This window comes from Corvus kubaryi, unplaced genomic scaffold (assembly GCF_017639235.1).
Source record: "Corvus kubaryi isolate FWS band 111438036 unplaced genomic scaffold, C.kubaryi_AGA036_p1.0 37394, whole genome shotgun sequence".
Taxonomy (NCBI): domain Eukaryota; kingdom Metazoa; phylum Chordata; class Aves; order Passeriformes; family Corvidae; genus Corvus; species Corvus kubaryi.
The window spans coordinates 1,929,599-1,946,775 of NW_024581133.1; the positions used below are offsets into that span (position 1 = coordinate 1,929,599).

At 37.9% G+C, this 17,177-nt stretch overlaps 1 protein-coding gene across 1 annotated transcript in view; it reads left to right on the plus strand.

Annotated features, from left to right (window-relative positions):
• Positions 1-17,177, plus strand: part of SEMA6D (semaphorin 6D) — a 216,845-nt gene that overhangs the window by 84,731 nt on the left and 114,937 nt on the right. The window contains exon 3 of the mRNA XM_042039073.1: positions 810-890. The gene's annotated coding sequence lies outside the window, so the exon portion shown is untranslated. The remainder of the gene's footprint in view (positions 1-809; positions 891-17,177) is intronic.

The following is a 17,177-nucleotide window of genomic DNA, read 5'->3' on the forward strand; positions in this document are numbered from 1 at the left end:
ACTTCAAGATAGTTTTCATGTACTCCTAAACAGAAGTAATTTAAACAGTGTATAAAAACCATACAAACATTAATGAAACAAATGCATACGTGTACATATTTGTATTTACTGTGCCATATGCAAATTTATGCAAAAATAATTATGTTATACATGTATTTTTTTAAAATAATCCTTTTGCTGGAGTTTTTCTAAGTCTATTTTTCTGTCGAGAAATAGCAGTACTTTAATGAAAGAAATGTTCTACATATGGTAGAAATTACGTGTTTGCTTGTTCCTGAAGTGCTGCAGTACAAATAAGCTGTTAAATGCCAACTCTGAATGTTATTTTTCAGATGTTAAGAGAGATAGTCCTGTACTAAAACTATTAGGAGGCAAATTTATTTGAACTTCAAAACCCCTTTGATCTGAAAGGAAAATGAACTGCGTATGAGTTGTACGCTTCGTTAATTTAGGGTTGGCCAACTGTGTGCATTTTTGTTTGTTTGCTTTTTTTCCAGGAGGCATTCTTCTATTGAAGTTTATTAAAACTTATAATGCAGTACACTGTTACTTTTTTTCTGGTAAAATCTGTTGGATTGCTTTCATAAAAGGACAGTTTTTCCATAGAAAGTACCCTGTGAGAATCAGTATTCAGGTTCACAGGCACTTGAAAAGTCAATGTGCAGGTGTGTTGCATTCAGAGCTATTGTAGTGGTCTTATCATTAAACCTGCAGTAGGCATTTATAAAGTAAGGCTTTCACGGGTACTGGGTAAGTGTGATTAAAAATAATCATCTGTCTGATGAATATTTTCCTCTGACTTTTGGCAGGATAACCCATCTGAAACTGTGCCAGAGTTTACGGGAACACTGATGCCAGCAATTTAAGGATCTTCACATTTGGTCTCAGTGGTAAGTTCTAAAGATGTCATAGTAAACCACGTTAGAATATTACTGGTTTCTGTTATGTTACACTAAAATTGAATCTGTGTGAAAGATGAAGCACTTCTCCTTGACCAATACAACAATAGAGAGATAATAAGAACAAATATTGATCTCTGAGAGATTGAGCTCAGGAGCTCAGGACACAAGTTCTGAGCAATTTTTGTCAGACTAAAATCAAAAGGCCTTTTTTATTGTCCTTTCTACTAATGTAACTGCTCTCAGAAGGTTTGACATTGTACATTTTGGAGAATGTAACCATTGGGCAGACTCCAAAGAGAAAGTAAAATGCACAAAAGGAAATCCAGTGGCTTCTTCTTGCTGAAAACAAAGCAATAAGTTGTAAAATTACAAATTATTTTTCCCTTCTAATGCTCTCTTTGTTGTAACTACTCTGATTGATCAAACCTTGAGTCAGATTTTCAAATACTGCTGTGGAGAAATTGTAGGGAGATTTAATCTATCTACATCTTGAAGCACAGAAGTCCTGCTGCAGAGATGATTTCCCAGCTTTTGTAAAAGAGAGGGAAGAGGCAGCAGCTGAATTCTGCTGTAGTTTTGCATCATTTGGAATAGACCTTCCATGGTAGCTGGGTAGAGTGGAATAATTCTTCAACAGGAACTCAATGTTGGTGCTTAAGTGCTCAGCTTTTTCAGGAAGAAGGGCCTAATTTTAGATTATACTATTTGTGATAATACTGTGGTCAGAATTATTCTCCCTGTCATGCCATATACCTCATGGAGTGTTTTGGTCCCTGGGGAGGTAGGAAGTGTGGGGAGGCATGGGAGGGCACCCCACTGCATGTGCCACTGCTGCTCTCAGCAGCTCTAGGGGCCACTGCTGGAGGCAGGGCTTGGCCAGCCCTTGGACTCAGCGTGGCCAGTCGTGCCCGTGCTGCTTTTAGATCACTGTGATACAGATGTCAAGTACCAGCACTTCCAAGTCCTTACAGTTACAGGCTATTGAAGTATATATTTTTTGAATTAGATTACTCTGCAAAAGCAAGAACTTTTCTGACATGGAAATGTTCCTCTAGCAATTTATTATCATTAACCAAATACTTCAATAAAATCTCTGCTTCAGTTTAAAGATGTATTCAACAACAATAGCATTCCTATTCAGTCATGCTCTATTCATACAAAAAATGAGCATAATACTGTGTTATCATGAATCCTCAAGACAGATTACATTTTGTTATTGCTGGGTGACTTTTATAATGTGGGAATGTGTTTCTAATAAAGGACAGTATATCTCCCTCAGAGCATACTGTTCTAGCAATGTTCTTTATTAGAAATAAAAGAATACAGCATTCATATCATGTTACTTGATCACATAACCAGTGTGCAGAACAACAAATTATCAAGGCAGTTTTGTAAGCAAATAATATGACCCTAACAACACTATTCTTAACTTTTCAAATTGTTGTTTGACATTACTAAAACCTGTAAGCACTGTGGCCTAGAGAGTTGAAAGTCAATGCTCTTCTGACAGACAGAATTTATGAAAGCCAGAAGTGGCTGGACTAAACTACTAGATCTTCTTCCCCTGAAAAAAAGCAAGACAGTAGTGACCTAGCAAAGGAAAACAAGAGAGCTGCATTTGTTGTCTCTTAGCTGAGGCAAATGAAATCCATTTTAAGTCATCTGAGGTGCAGCCCTGTGACAAAACTCCCATTCACTTCAGCAGGAGCCACTCAGGTAATGGACATTTAAGCACTAAAAACTATAACAGGGTTAGATAAAGTCCTTTAGGAGCTAGGAGAAAAATTTGGCCAACTAGAAAAACATACAGGGAGAGAGAAAGAGGAACTTGCATATTCATGTTCCCAGTAAATACGTAGCATATGCCTCAGAAGGAGTGAGGACCTTCAGGGCATGCTGGTGACCAGCTCGCTTGCTGAACTGCTCAATATTCTGTGCAATTAAAGGAAAGTGTGTATATGGATGTCTGTGAAAATGAGGAAAAAAGTGTTCCTTCTTCCTGCATTTCTTTATTTGACCATCCCTTCACACTTCATTTCAGCCGTTATATGGGTTTTGTGTTCATACTTTATTCTATTTTCTTGAGGCAAGAAAGATTTTCAATGAGAAGTTGATGAATGTCCATATTAAATTGGATCCCTTTTTTAATTAAGTTCATCTGAATTTAATTTTGCAATTTTACTTCAGTAAACTCATCTGACTCCAGATGTTGAATGTGATTTTTCTATTCCTTCTCTCACATAATTTTACCTGTAAAAGATTTATGACTTAGAGAGGCATTTCTGAACACTTTTGAGTGTTTTTAGCGTGTGTTTCGTGAATGGCTGGTACACATGACCAATTAGCATCCAAAAATACCACTCTGCACCCAGGCCTTCTTTCAATAGAGTCTTATTACTTCTATTACTTGAACTTTAAACAAATAATGAGCTTTTTAAAAAGCATTACCGATGCATTTAAAATGATAAAGGGATATTTTGCAGATATTTTAATTCTGCAGATATTTTAAAAGTGAAAGAGAAATCTTCAGAAGCTACAGGATTCCATAAGAAAAAATGTAAGAACTACTCACTTTGATTAAAGGAAATTCCAAACGATTTGGGGGGGTTTGGACCCTATTCTTTCATTACAATTGTTGTAGTGAATTGTTCAGAGCATGTTATTTGGACTTTGTAAGCATGGGAAACAAATACTGAAGTGGCTATGGTCTTAAAGATTTAAGATATACTAATTTTTTAAGACTTACTCATTGTGCTACCAAGAACAGTGACATTGCAGATTTAACTGTCACTGCATACTTTTCATATTCTGTCACGGCTTCTGGATCAGTGTGAATGGCTCTAATTTTAAGAATTACTCAGAATCCGCTCCTTAAATCTGGACATATCTAATAACTTTGTATGTGACACATACGAGGCATTGTATCATGCAGGCTCTGGTTCTCATCAAAGAAACAGATACCCCAATTAAACTTTCAGATAATGCTAAAAAGAGAATAGTCCAACTGTAAACAAAAGGGTGGTTGTATTCTTTTTATTTCTTCAAAATGAAATCACTTTCCTTGAGAGTTTTTGCTGGTGTAAGCCTCTTGATATATTAATTTGAAATATTTATCCGTGCAGTCAATAGATCAAATTTTGAACATTTGTGTCAGTTCAAGGCTCATGGGATGCAAACTGCTGTGGGTGTGATTGGCAATGTGCTACTCCAGGTTTGTTTGGAGATTTCTTCAGAACAAGTGGAGTTCCCAGAACTGAGCAGCAGTATTGTTAATATGAACCAACTTCTCTATTTTCTCCTTTTATATTCCTCCAAGCCTCCATAATAGAACTTGGCACTGACTAAAGGATTTGAGGAGGTGTTGTTATTCCTGGAATCCGTGTGTTAGGGAAGGAAAGGAGTGAGGGACCAGCTGAGAGATGTCAGTGGCAAGGCTGTAGAGCTGTGCCTCTAGTGATTTTCCATAGGCAGTGGAGGAAGTCAGTTGCAGGGAGCTTCCTCAGTCAGAACCAGACCGTAAACCCTGAGAATTTGGCTCTTCCGTTGTACTCAGGTCATGTTGTTCTGGTGAAAAAAAATAACCTTCTAGTGCAAATCTCACTTCTGTGAGAGTTAGATTTCAGCCTCTTTCTCATAATGCTTATCACTTACTACCTCTATATTAATTCATCTGTGTTTCCTAAAAGGACTTTTCACCATTCATCAATAGCAGGTGTGATTTGCTCATTTTTCTAGCAAAAGAAAGAAACATAACAATCCTCCATTGGGAGAAATGCTTCTGAGCTATAAAGGCTTCATGTGTGAGTCTGGATGGGACCCAAAGAAGGAACCACTTAGAAATTACAAAATGACACATTTTATGTTATTGTTAAATTGTCGAGATTTTCTATATATTTGCTGAGATTGTAACCATACAGGGTGTTTTCAAAGACACTAGAGAAGGGGATGTGAAACCTCCATGGTCTTAAGAATTCCTAATGACTGCCTGCCAATACAGCTGAATCCCGCAGGGTAATGGGGGGAATGCCTACCATGTAAATATAAAGGGGGTTATTTAGGAGACCCAGTGAGCTGTGAATTATTGCCTAGGTTGTCACAAAAAAAAAAAGGAAAATGAGTTGTGAAGAGGAAAGAACGTGTGCTGAGTTCTGAATAGCTTTGTAAGACTTTTTCTGAGATAGATGGGGAAACTTACACACACTCTGCAAAAAGAGATATCTGTTCTGTCAGATTGCAGATGCATCAGCCACCCAGATTACTGTGAAAAACCCATTAAAGAAACAAAACTGGGTTATTTTTATGCCTGAAAAATGCATGAATCAGAAGAAAATAATTTTAGTTCAATAAGTGAATTTAAGATCTTTGTGGGTCTGGTTTCTGGTGAAACTGCATTTAGTAGGACCTCGTCTGGGCCCTTGTAGGTTAAAGAGTTAAGAGCTTGACTGATAGCAGAGCTAGTAAGGGCCACCTTCCAAGCCTGGTTGTGTTGTGCATCATTGGCACAAAATAATTGAAATTATATATTTGGAAATACTTCTAAAAAATTTCACTTCATGTGCTGAAGCTCATAATCTGTACCTAAAGGGATAGTCTGAAAATCTACACTGTCCACTTGTATAATATTATGTATATGCAAATATTTACTTTTTTTTAATGGGAAGAATTTAATCTAAATTATGAAACTCATCTTTCTGTTCACTTCAGGCACTTTGACACGATTGAGGCAAAAAAACTTAGGGTTGTAAGATCTAAACAGGACATTGTATTTATGGCATGAAACTCATACAATCTCTGTATTTTTTGTTCCATTACATTGTAACAGGAACTTATTTGCTGTCAGCATTGTATCTGTTTAAATGGAGCCTGTGGGTTTATAAGTATGGTGACAGAAAGAGCATATGAAATGAAAGAAACTTATGTCAGCTGTGTTAAGTTTTTACAGCTAGTTCCTTTAAGCAGATCTGGCTAGGAATAATGTCTTGGTTTTAAAAATTCAAGCTTTTTTTTATTTCTTTAAAATCCCACTTTCAGTAGAATAAATAAAATTTTATACAAAGACAGAATAAAAGGGGAAGACTAAGACCACAGAATGCTAAGGAAAGAGTATTTCTCAAGGAGTTAGTCTTTTTCAAGAAAGAGCTTTGAGATTTTGTTGCTGAAATTAACAGAAAAAGTAAAATTTTTTTATCTACATCTAAAGGTGGAGTAGAATCCTTCAGATGTCTCAGTAATTGTTGTTAAGAACTTTCTCTCCTGAGCTGAGTGGTTCTAAATTAAATGATTTGTTTTTCAATATGAATAAGGTTTTCTTTTCCGTTAGCTTACATGTAATCAAACACAGTTTGAGAAAGAGATGAACCATGTCAGTGTAATTCCCAAGATGAGAAATGAATACCTGAAGAACTTCATTCTTCTAAGATAAAAAATGCATTACTTTAACATTTGTTCCTGGTGATTCTGCTAAGTAGTGGTTGTGGTGTGGATTCTTGTTACACAGAGAATATTCACCAAATTATATATAAACATGACACTGCTTGTACTGTAAGTCCATTAGTAGTGAAATATCCCCAAATATCTTAAAGACTTTACCAATAGAACTGTTCGAGAACATCAAAAAGTTATTAAAGATGACAGATTAGACCAACCAGAAAAGAAGATTGTTTTGAACAAAACTAATGGTTTCCAAACATGAAATATGCACATATATTTGAACCATTTCTTTATTTTTCTTAGGTTTCACCTAGCAAAAGTAAATGTGAAACTCTAGTCTGAAAGTAAATCAAGGCCCCAGGGAGGAGGGAGAAATTTATGTTAGTAAGACAAAGTCAGGTAGTGCAGAGGATTTGGAATTAAGCTGAGTTTCATTTCCTCCAAAGAGACTGTGAGATGACAGCCCAAACTCCATGAGAGATCCTGGAAGGGTCTGTAGGCAACTATTTGGGTGCCTTCCATGAAGTGAGGGTTAGTCCTTTTCTGTTAAAAGAAATATAAAATGCGGTGTTTGGAAAGAAGTATAACATAATGGCAGGTCCATAAGAAATCTTACATGTCACTGGTGCTTTGTGACATGTATGTGACATGCAGGTAGGATCTCTTCAAAAGCAGTTCCCCTTTTTACCAAGGTCTGAGCTAACAGCTCACTGGATGTCCATGTTGTGGACTGATGGGATGATAGTGCATTCCATAAAAATGGATCATTCTTCATTCATGAGAATTAATAGTACAGTACAATAAAGTGATTAATTAGTTTCTTTATTTTCTTTCTTACTAACTGTTCATAGTCAAAGTGCAAACAATAAGTAGTAATTTAAAACAAACAAACAAAAAATCCCCAAAGAAACAAAAAAAAAAAACCCCACACAAAAACCTTACTGGTCCTTCAATTGTATCTGTTACATGCTAGTGCAGAATTACTAATGAGAACATGTTTAGGTATAAATAAATCTTTTATCCTCATTATAACTCCACTGTGTTCCTACAGTGAAGTCATCCACACAGAGCTGATTATGGGTTGAAAGCCTCAATAGCCTCTTTTATTTATAATAAATATTGCATACTAATGTTAACAATGTCATTGTGCAGTGTCTCAATAGAGGATTATGACTTCATGTAATGTTAGCTTGATGTCTCTTCTCTCCTGTAATGGAGTCAATTTTCCTTACAAAGGAGATGAGAATCACTTACTCACAAATCTCGTAACAAATATTCTATGTACGTTCTATGTTAACCCAATATTAAGGTGGCACAGTGAAGCTCAAAGAGAGGAAACACAGAATTGAAGTTCAGTGCTTAATCTTAATTTACCCCTGTTGTGTGCACTGAAATGCACTTTAAAGTTAGAAATCTCTATTTCCCCCCAAATATTTGAAGTGTGAATTACTACATTTTTAGGTATAATTGCACAAATAGGTGCGTGGAATATTCCTAAAATGTGCATGACTATAAATAACACAATCATAAATGTGATTTTGTGGCCCACAGCTCATGGAAAGAGAGGATGAGCTGTATTTATATTAATGAGCAAAGAGTAAGGCAATCTTCCATCAGCTGCCAGAGACAAGCAGCACGTTGGGGAATAGGAACCCATCTCAGGCAGCACTTAGGCACATGCTTAACCTCAATTAGGGCATCAGTGGGACTTCAGAATAATCTTAAACACTGAGGAGAAAAAGGAACTCATGCACTGGCGTTAAGACTCGTATTTATATAATAAAGCAAAATATTTGGTAAACTATAGCACAGTCATTTGATGTATGTATGTAGATACTGTGTACTATTAACATAATACCATTGGATGCTTAGCTCCTGAATGCCTTCAAAATAATTTATCTGAATGCTCATGAGGGAAGTTCAGGCTAAGATGAAAAGCATAAATCCACCTAACAGCTAACAAATAATTCACATTAACTGAGGACATGTGCAGAATGCAGAATTTTATGATAACTAAAGGGCAGAATATTACAGCTCTTGTGAAAATACCAGCTCATATTAGTGCAAGTTTGCACCTTAACATAAACAATAAAATGAAACAAGACTTAGCCTAAAACAGAATTCAAGTAGAAACTGAATCCTTTTTAGTGGAATAGGACACCTCTGGTAGGAAACAATTTCAGAACCAATTCTATCATCCCAGTTTTTCACATCTGTACGAAAAATAGATGTCACATTGCACAGACCAGTGCAGGTACTGAAAATACACAGATATTTCTTGCAGAGAAAAGAAGGTTTGATATTTGAGAGACTTATGTCCCACTTAAACTAAACTCATGTCTATATTTTCATTAGAATATCACTTCTAACTGCAGTGTAATCCTGCCCGATTTGTCTGGAGATCTTGCAACGTGTTAATATTTTTATCTATTTCACAGATATGATTTTCAAGAGCTATTATTTCAATTATTTATTTTAGGAACTGCTGGCTAGATTGTCTCCTTTCTGCCAGTATAAATTTGGAGGTATTCCACCCATGTCAGAAGTCAACTGCACATTTACACCAGTGTGTCTATAAAGGATTAAGCATTTGCCCTCTGGTCTGTTTTCTAAGTTTAATTGCATACTCATAACGTTTTTTTTTTTTTTTTTCTTTTATTTTTATATTAGTGTGTACTAATTAGGAGCAATTTTAAACTACAGAATTATGTGAATTGTGGTGGAATGAACAAAAGAGACAATATGTACATGATACCCTGTAGCTGGGAGAGATGATGGGCTCCTGTGTGCACAAGGGAAATTGGTTAGGAATTACCTGATCTTTGTGCCCGTAGTCAGTACAAGAGCACAGGATAGAAATGGGTGTGAAAGGAGGGGAGCAGTGAGCAGATGTAGTTTCAGCTCGTTGACAAGATAGCATTTCAGGGGAGGTGTGCAATGCTTTTGGTGCTCTGGTAGCACGGATGTGTTTGCTGGTGGAATTCGTTACCTCTGTGGTGTTAGCTCAGCTAAAAAACAATTGGACTTTTTTCAATTAACTCCCGAAAGACAGGCCTTTGACTTCGTGCAGGGCTCTCTGCAGGATCCATGGAGTCTTAAAAATTTCTATTACCTCTGGCTCAATTTCGTGTCCCTTTGCTTCAGTGGGGACTGTTCACCTGGCCCCAGTCAGGATCCCAGCGTTTGATCACAGCACTTTGGGGCTCTGCCTTTGCTGCAGGAGGGCTCAGGCACAGCGGTGTTGGAGTTTTGGCCATGGGGTAAATAACCCAGGTGAATGTAAGGCTCCCAACATCAGCCATTTTCACAACATAAAAAATTCCAAAGGGATTTTCCTTCGAACTTTAAAATATGTGCAGGACTCATGTAACAGCCCAGCAGGTTTTGAGAATTTGAAAATAAGTGAAAATGGAGATTTTTGCTGAGATCCTATTTCCAGTTTATGGGATGCATTTCTAACTGGACTTCCACCTCTTGTAACAAACAGGGGCCAAAAGCTCCCTCTGGGTGAGGGAATTCCCCAATCCTGCGGGTTCCCTCTGGCCACGTTGGTGGACATGCATGGAGGAGCCTCCATGAAACGGCCCAGAGCTCTGGCCACTGCTGGAGGCCACTTGAGGATGGTCAGTGCAGGAACTCTCTCCCACCCAGGGGTGATGCTGGGCACACACTCCAGTGAGAACCACACATCAAAGGAGTCCTTGTAAACAGATAATTAACTTTATGTTCAATTATATGTCCAAAAATTAACCTGAAAATTGATGTTCCAAAAAACAACAACAACAAAAAAAATTCAAATATTTTACCTGCTCTCACTATACTCACTACAAAAATCCTCCAAAAATTTCTCTTGAATAAATAAGCCTCTACTTACATAAATAAAGAAGCCATATTTAGATTCCAGTTCACCACGTAGGGGAAATTTGGCAAATCTAATGTTTTCAAATCAATTTGGTATGTGTTATGAGAATAATGTCAGTGGAAAGGTTGCTTTTTAATTTTTTTTCTTTAAAAATGTAAAGGCGAAAGAAGAAAGTTGGCTTTGATAAACAGCAAAGCAGTGCTTTAAATAGCTAGAGCAGTGATAAGGCAAAGAGCTTCTAAATAAATGAGGCGTGAAAGGTTTGGGGTTTTTTTTTTTAACTCCAAATGAAAGTTGTGTATTCATCGCAACAGCTTTAAATTTTGTGAAACAGGACAGCAATATATTTTAGAGTTTCGAGCAAGGAAGCAGAGAGTCTTGCCATAATTGAATATGTACAACATCTCTGCGAAGAAGACAAATAACAATATCTTAAGTGCTTTCACCTTGACCAAAGAAATTCTATAAGACACAAGTAATTTTGAGTTTGCCACAATAAAAGAGCACTGGAATCTGGAGTTTGATAAAACCGCTCTGTTGGCTGGGAGGTTTGCCTTTCAACTGTGTTTGATGTGATATTTGGTTCATTTTGCCAAAATATTTTATGCCAAGTATTGCTATTAAATCTTTTATATTGCAGAGATTTTTGTCAACAGACACACAAGGATTGGGTTTTAAGTGGAGTTAATCATTGAACTCAGGGAAGAGAAACACTGGGGGAGTTCTTCTCTTGTACAAACAAACCACCATGCAAGCTTCAGCCATTTCTGTAATTATTACCCCATTTTCAGAATAGTGTAGGTAAAATATAAAATCTGTCTCTCCCTCTGATCTCTATTCATATATAAGTCTTGTAAAACCTATTAGAAGAAACAGATAATTAAAATAGAAAAAGCCATGTATTTGCCGCAGCTGCTGGTGTATTGAGTCTTTTGAAGTTTACTTTAAGCAATTATATTTGAGCACTTCTTTTGGAAGCCTAAGAAATAACATAGAACTTTCTAAGATATTATTGTTTCTGACTCTTTCGATTCTTTGTAAATACTGTATATCAAAATGAGAGATTAAATGCTGATTTATGTAGCCTTTAAAAAAACAAGTTTTAAAGGAAAAAGGATTTCCATAGAAAAAAGTAGTGCCCTGCCTTTTTCCCTGTAGCCTCCAGCATGTCCAAAACAGTGACTTTTTAAAATAGTATTTTTAATTGTTTTTTGTGGTTTCATTTTACTATTCGATTTACATTGTAAATGTGGGCATCTCTTCAATGGTAAATACATGTTGCATCTCTTCAAGGGTAAATATATATTGCAGAGGTGTGGTTCAGTGTTTCTGTTGCTACTGTGCACTCAGGTGGGGGCAATCCCTGAGCACAGATTAGCCCTGTAATGGGTGCTGCTGCTATTTGCAGCCATTTGGCAACTGATCCCATACCAGAGAGAAGTAAGGGCATAGCTGCACATGGGTTATACTGAGTAATGTTTAGCAGATTTTCCTGTGGTATTACTGAAACTCTAGCTTATAATTCTTAAAGCAAGATCTACGCTCCATCACCAAAAGCAGCGAGGTGTGGTAGTCAATTGTGGTTGGGATGTGGGAGAGAAAATCTGTGGCACAATCCAAGATAAGGAATAGATCATACCTGACAACAGGGCAGCTCTCGCTACCTAATGAAGCCATAGTTCCTAATGAGCTTGTCCTCCTGAGCCACTGAGGATAATGGATCTCTGCAATTCTGGAGTCCTTTCCCCCTTTCACAGCCCAGGCCCAACTGGGAGGCACTGTGACATTTAAGGATGACTGCCATTTTCCATTGCTGACGCTTCAGTTAAAATGATTTGTCCTTGTGTTTCTTATTTTCCATAGTAATCACTGCCATAACTCTGTGTCCAGTGGCGTTTGACTGTGAAAGTGACACACACACTAGGGAACATGTCTAGGAAAGGAGCAGACAACATGGCAACTGGTGCTAAAGTAGCATCATCCCTCGTGGGTCTGTAGCACTCTGCCCCAAACATGGACAAAAACTTGCAGCACGGACCAAAAAGTCAACCTGCTCAGGCCCTGCAGCTCTCCTGGGTCAGCTGCAGGCCATTGCTGGTCTGGGTTTGGAATAAGGTGTTAGGTAGTGGTCCTGTCTTCCTTAACAGCTGTCTGATCAGGAGGAGCATGGAGGGCTGGAGGGCCAGGTGCGATCTCAGGTATCATTTAGGGCCTGGTGGGAGGGTGCAACACCGCGTGCTGATGTTCATTGCCTTTCTTTGGGTAGGCTGATGGCTCCTTGAAAATTGGCTTGGCAGCACAGCACAAAAATCACAGTATGGATGCCACAAGTTTTACAGGAACTACTCTGTGGATGCTACATAAGAGTTTTACAGGAACTCTGTTCTGGCAGCACCCAAAAACATTAATTTTCCCCACTACTCGCTTTGGCTGCTGCTCTTCCTGCTGTGTCTATAACCAGAACCTAAACCCGACAGACCCTGCAGCTGTCAGCTCACCATGCAGCTACAGAGGAAGGTCAGGCAAGGAGTAATCCCAGTAAGATGTTGTTTAAGAAATTCCTGTGCCCTGGATATGCCAGAAAAGACTTAACAGTGACTTCTCCAAAAAAAAATACAATTCCATTTCATATTATTTTAAGGAAGATGATGAGACCACCTTAAACTTTTGGAGTATATATAAAAGAGTATAAATAACAGCTCTCTGAGCTGTTTTAAGCCTTTTAAAATTTGTATTAATCACACAGATTTCTGTAGCAAACAAAATAAATAAAAATCCTTCCAGCAGAGAAACTTCTGTTGCAAGTACTCAAAAATAGAACCCTGCACTGAAATTTCCAAATTAAAAATTTTATTTCCAGCACACTTTTTTTTTTTTCCTCAGAGGAAGCTTTTTAACTAGACTCTCTGCTAACCTGTTCCTGCTGTAAGGGCAGTACGTGGTGTGGGAAGGTGGCTCTCCCAATGCAGTGGGTGACTCCAGGAGATGGAGCTGAAGAGCAGCAGGATGAAGGGAAACACCGTGACTCGTCAGCCCACCCACAGACAGGAGCCATGCCTCGTGTGAGCCCTGGGGCTTTAGTTTAAATTTAGAGAGTTTCTTCTGAGGGAGCTACCCATGGAACCCTGCATCCTAGATCTCTTTGTTGTGCACAGAACCACTGCTTGTGTGGCCTGTGTTAAAGAGCAGAACCTACGTATGTTTAAAATAAAGGAGAAACACAGTCCAGTTTATGACTCAGTCCAACCAGCATCTGTTCTGGGGACAGAACAAGGACAGAAATAAGGAAGATGATGCTGAAAATATGGTCAGTTCTACCCAGGGACACTTTTTTCCCAGGAACATGATGTGGTCTTCAGACACTTTCTTTAGTCCAGCTGCAGAGAATCCTGGGGTACAGAGACATCATGTAGCCAAGGCTGCTTCAACTGTCACTCCTGTGGAAGGAGACACTCGTGAATGTGAATCCCTGGATTCAAGTCTTGAGAAGCCCAAACAATCCAGGAGTGAGTAGATCTTGCACCCTAGTGAGTCCCTAGAAATCAAGTCTTGAGTCTATCACCAGGACCTCCTACTGTTATTTCATTTTTGCCTGTATCACAACACCCAGGTGTCCAGCAGATACAGTAATGCCATGCTGCCACAGAGAGGTAAGGAATATTTTTCTGAACAGAAGTGGAAACAGCTGCTCTGTAGTGATTCTGAGTTACCTTGAAACATGAGCAGTGAAAATGCAATGTCTCTTGCCTACAAAGTCCCTCTGAGGCTTTAATTTTCAATTGAAAGGTTTTGCTCTCCAAAAATTTCTCCTCACTTAAAAAGAGGAAAGATGCCCTTTGCTGCTTTTGCCTAGAGCCCAGTATCTTCTGACATTCCGTGGCAGCTGTGGCTGCTCTTCTTAATGCAAAGAACATCTGGGCTGCCTGAAATTCTGGGAGAGAAGTGTCAAAAGTGTCATAGACATCCTTGAGCAAAGAAGGATCTTCACTTTTATTACACAGAAGTGTCAAAAACAGCATTATTGAACATCAGGTTGCAATTTGGCAAGCAGAATGGAAGTCTGAATAGATGTGACAAAACCCCTTCTAGGAAATTGCTACTTAGTGTTATTTTTTCATCTTTTAAAATTAGCATTTAAAGGAAAAGCACAAATGGGGAGCCTCTAGGTAACCCTGACAATGCCAGCTCCCAGCTTTCTTTTTTTTTGTGCTTACTTCACAACCTCATTGCTGTCCATTGAGTGACTGAGATTGATTAGATCAGTGTCATCATCAGTGAAATGCACTGCATTGATCCAGCCTCACTCACAAAGCCAGCTCATGTGACGCAGCTAATTTGACATCATTGAAAGTTCCAGCTCCAGAAGGTCACAGAGCTGGACTCAGGACACTAGTTATCATTTTATCCTTGGAACAGGGTCAGCTCTCCTGAGAAATGCAATGGCTTTTTGTCACACTCTTAATTGTTTCTCCATGGTTTGTATAGGATAAACCAGGCTTTCATAGTTTGATTGAATTTTTATGGTGGACAGAAGATAATTATTACCTCTTAATGCTAAATATTTTTTTTTTTAAGTCAGATTGAGCTCTTTGTTTCTTACTCAAGTACAATTCTACTAAGAAAAGCTTCAGATAAGGACAGCAAATGTCTTTAGATAAGGGTGGCAGTGTGATACATATCATGAAGTACTTAATTTACAAAGGAAAATATGGCACTCGTTAAAAGCTTGTTGGAACAGTGTTGAATGCAATGTTCCTCTCTTCTATTAGCGCATCTCTCTTTCCCACCTTCCCCTCTCTTCCCATTTGCTGCTGTTGTCTTCTGAAACTTGAGTGCTGCAGTCGAGATGTCGGGCTGAACCAAGTTTGAGGCGGTGGAGTTAAGTAAACTCAAAGGTCACGCACAGTCAGAGAACGGAGGAGTTGCAAGGAGACCTGCAGACAGGCACCGAGCCTGGCTGTCAGCGTCTGAGCACTGTCAAGCAGTTCAGCTGGACCTCCTCTGAACAGGGTCCATTCCTGATGAAAGGCTGTGCCTTCAGGAAAATGGCCATCAGGCTGTTTGCTTCATGCTTTAAGATGGACACCAAAATCCCACACCACTTTCAAAGATGTGTGGTTTATGTAAGCAGCACAGCATGGAAGTGCTTGTGTAAAAGTTATTTCTCTTAAAGAGAAACACTGAAGTGTTTAGAAAAAATGGTTTCTTTTTACTCAACAGAATTCAGTGGGCAAAGCTAGGAATTTAAGTAGGTTTTAAAAGCTGTGTCATTGCTTTGTTGGCCCTTTTCTCAGAGTCAACCTAGCAGCTTATCTTTTATTTCTTTCCCTGTATTTGCTGTTAAAAAGTCAGCATATCCCAGTAGCTCCCACTGCTTCCCGTTCCAAATGCAGATCAAAATGCCAGCTTTCTAATGGTGAATGTCACGTATAATTTCTCATAGAAAAGAAAGTGCTTGATAAAATCTCTGCAATAGTTTCTTCTTGCTTTGTTACTCATATAAGGGTTTCATGTGTTTTGGGGCTTTGTTGGTTCCTTGGGTTTTTGGTAGTGCTTGGTGGTTTGGGTTTTTTTTTTGGAAGCATGCCTCAGGTCATCTGTAAAGCAAGCAAAAAAGGAGACACACCAAAGTGCTAAAGTACAAGGAAACAAAGGGAAGGACAGCTGTGGTACTGTTGTGGACGGTGGCTTGACACCACTTTTTTGTGATGAATTATTATATCATAATTTCTGAGTTGTTCAAAGGTGATTTGTGGAGAAGCATTTTTGCAAAGCAAGCAACAAAGAATTGATATGTGTTTGGCAATACAACATTTATAATGATGATTAACAGAATAGTGAGTTAAGATAGCTGGTTTATTGAAAGATATAAAAAACAAATAAATCTTTATGGAAATTTTCTTTTAAAAATCTAGTATTTTGACATATGCATAGAAATAGGGTAGATCCATATTGAATACATAACTCTCCAAAAATAAAGGTCTAATGCAGACCAAAGGTAGATGACAAGCAGTAATGTAACTGTTCTATCTTTTGTAAGTCTTTCAAAAGTTTCATCCTAGCAGCTTTTAGAACATAACTTGCAATCGACAAATCCCGCTGGGCTCCTATTTATAGTATCCTAATTTTCAAAGAAAGCAAATCGGGCAACTGTTTTTAACATGAATAATATTGCTCCCAGCACTCTGCTTCCAGCCCACACATTGTGTTTTTTGGCATGAGTGTGGCAATTAAAAAAAATAAACAGCTCCTTTTAATACTTTTTATATAGTCAATGCTGACACAGCTGGCAAAGAAACTCAGTGAAAGGTAAACATTCTGCTCAAAATGTAATCTAACATATTGCTGTGTTTAGTTGTTAAAATGTAATTTTCCTGAAAGAATATTTTAAACGTAAGTTTTTATTTTGTATAGAATTTCTAGTATATTGAAATCTGATTACAAAGAAGATTATAACCTTTTAAAGCAATAGCACTTGTGACACTGGATAATTCAGTCAATGGCTTATTGAACTTCTTAAAATATTGTTAACAAAAATCAGGAACCGAAATTAGGTATGATGCTTTATCCTTCAGCAGAATATAATAGTCTGAGCTAGTAAAATCAATTTCTTTTAATAAAATTCTGTCAAAGCAGAAAGTTCAATAATAAATGCCTTCAACTATTTAAAGGGAAGAGAACTTCTAACAGAATTACAAGTAGTTTGTGATTTGCTTCAACAACAACAAAAGTTTGTCTAGTTCCTTGACCTAAGTCCTATGAACAAGTATGAAGTGAGATTATGGAATGGTAAGTATTTCACTAGAGAAAACACAGGAATATATTTCTTTTAGAGAATGGACATAGGTAACTAATTATTTGTCACACCTTTCCAGAAATTCTCAACCTACTTTTATTTTTAAAAATCATGACTTTGTGTGAGTGCTTACGATTAGGATGCTGTACTTCAACATTTTATTCCCTGTTGGAGGCCAGTGCAGCGG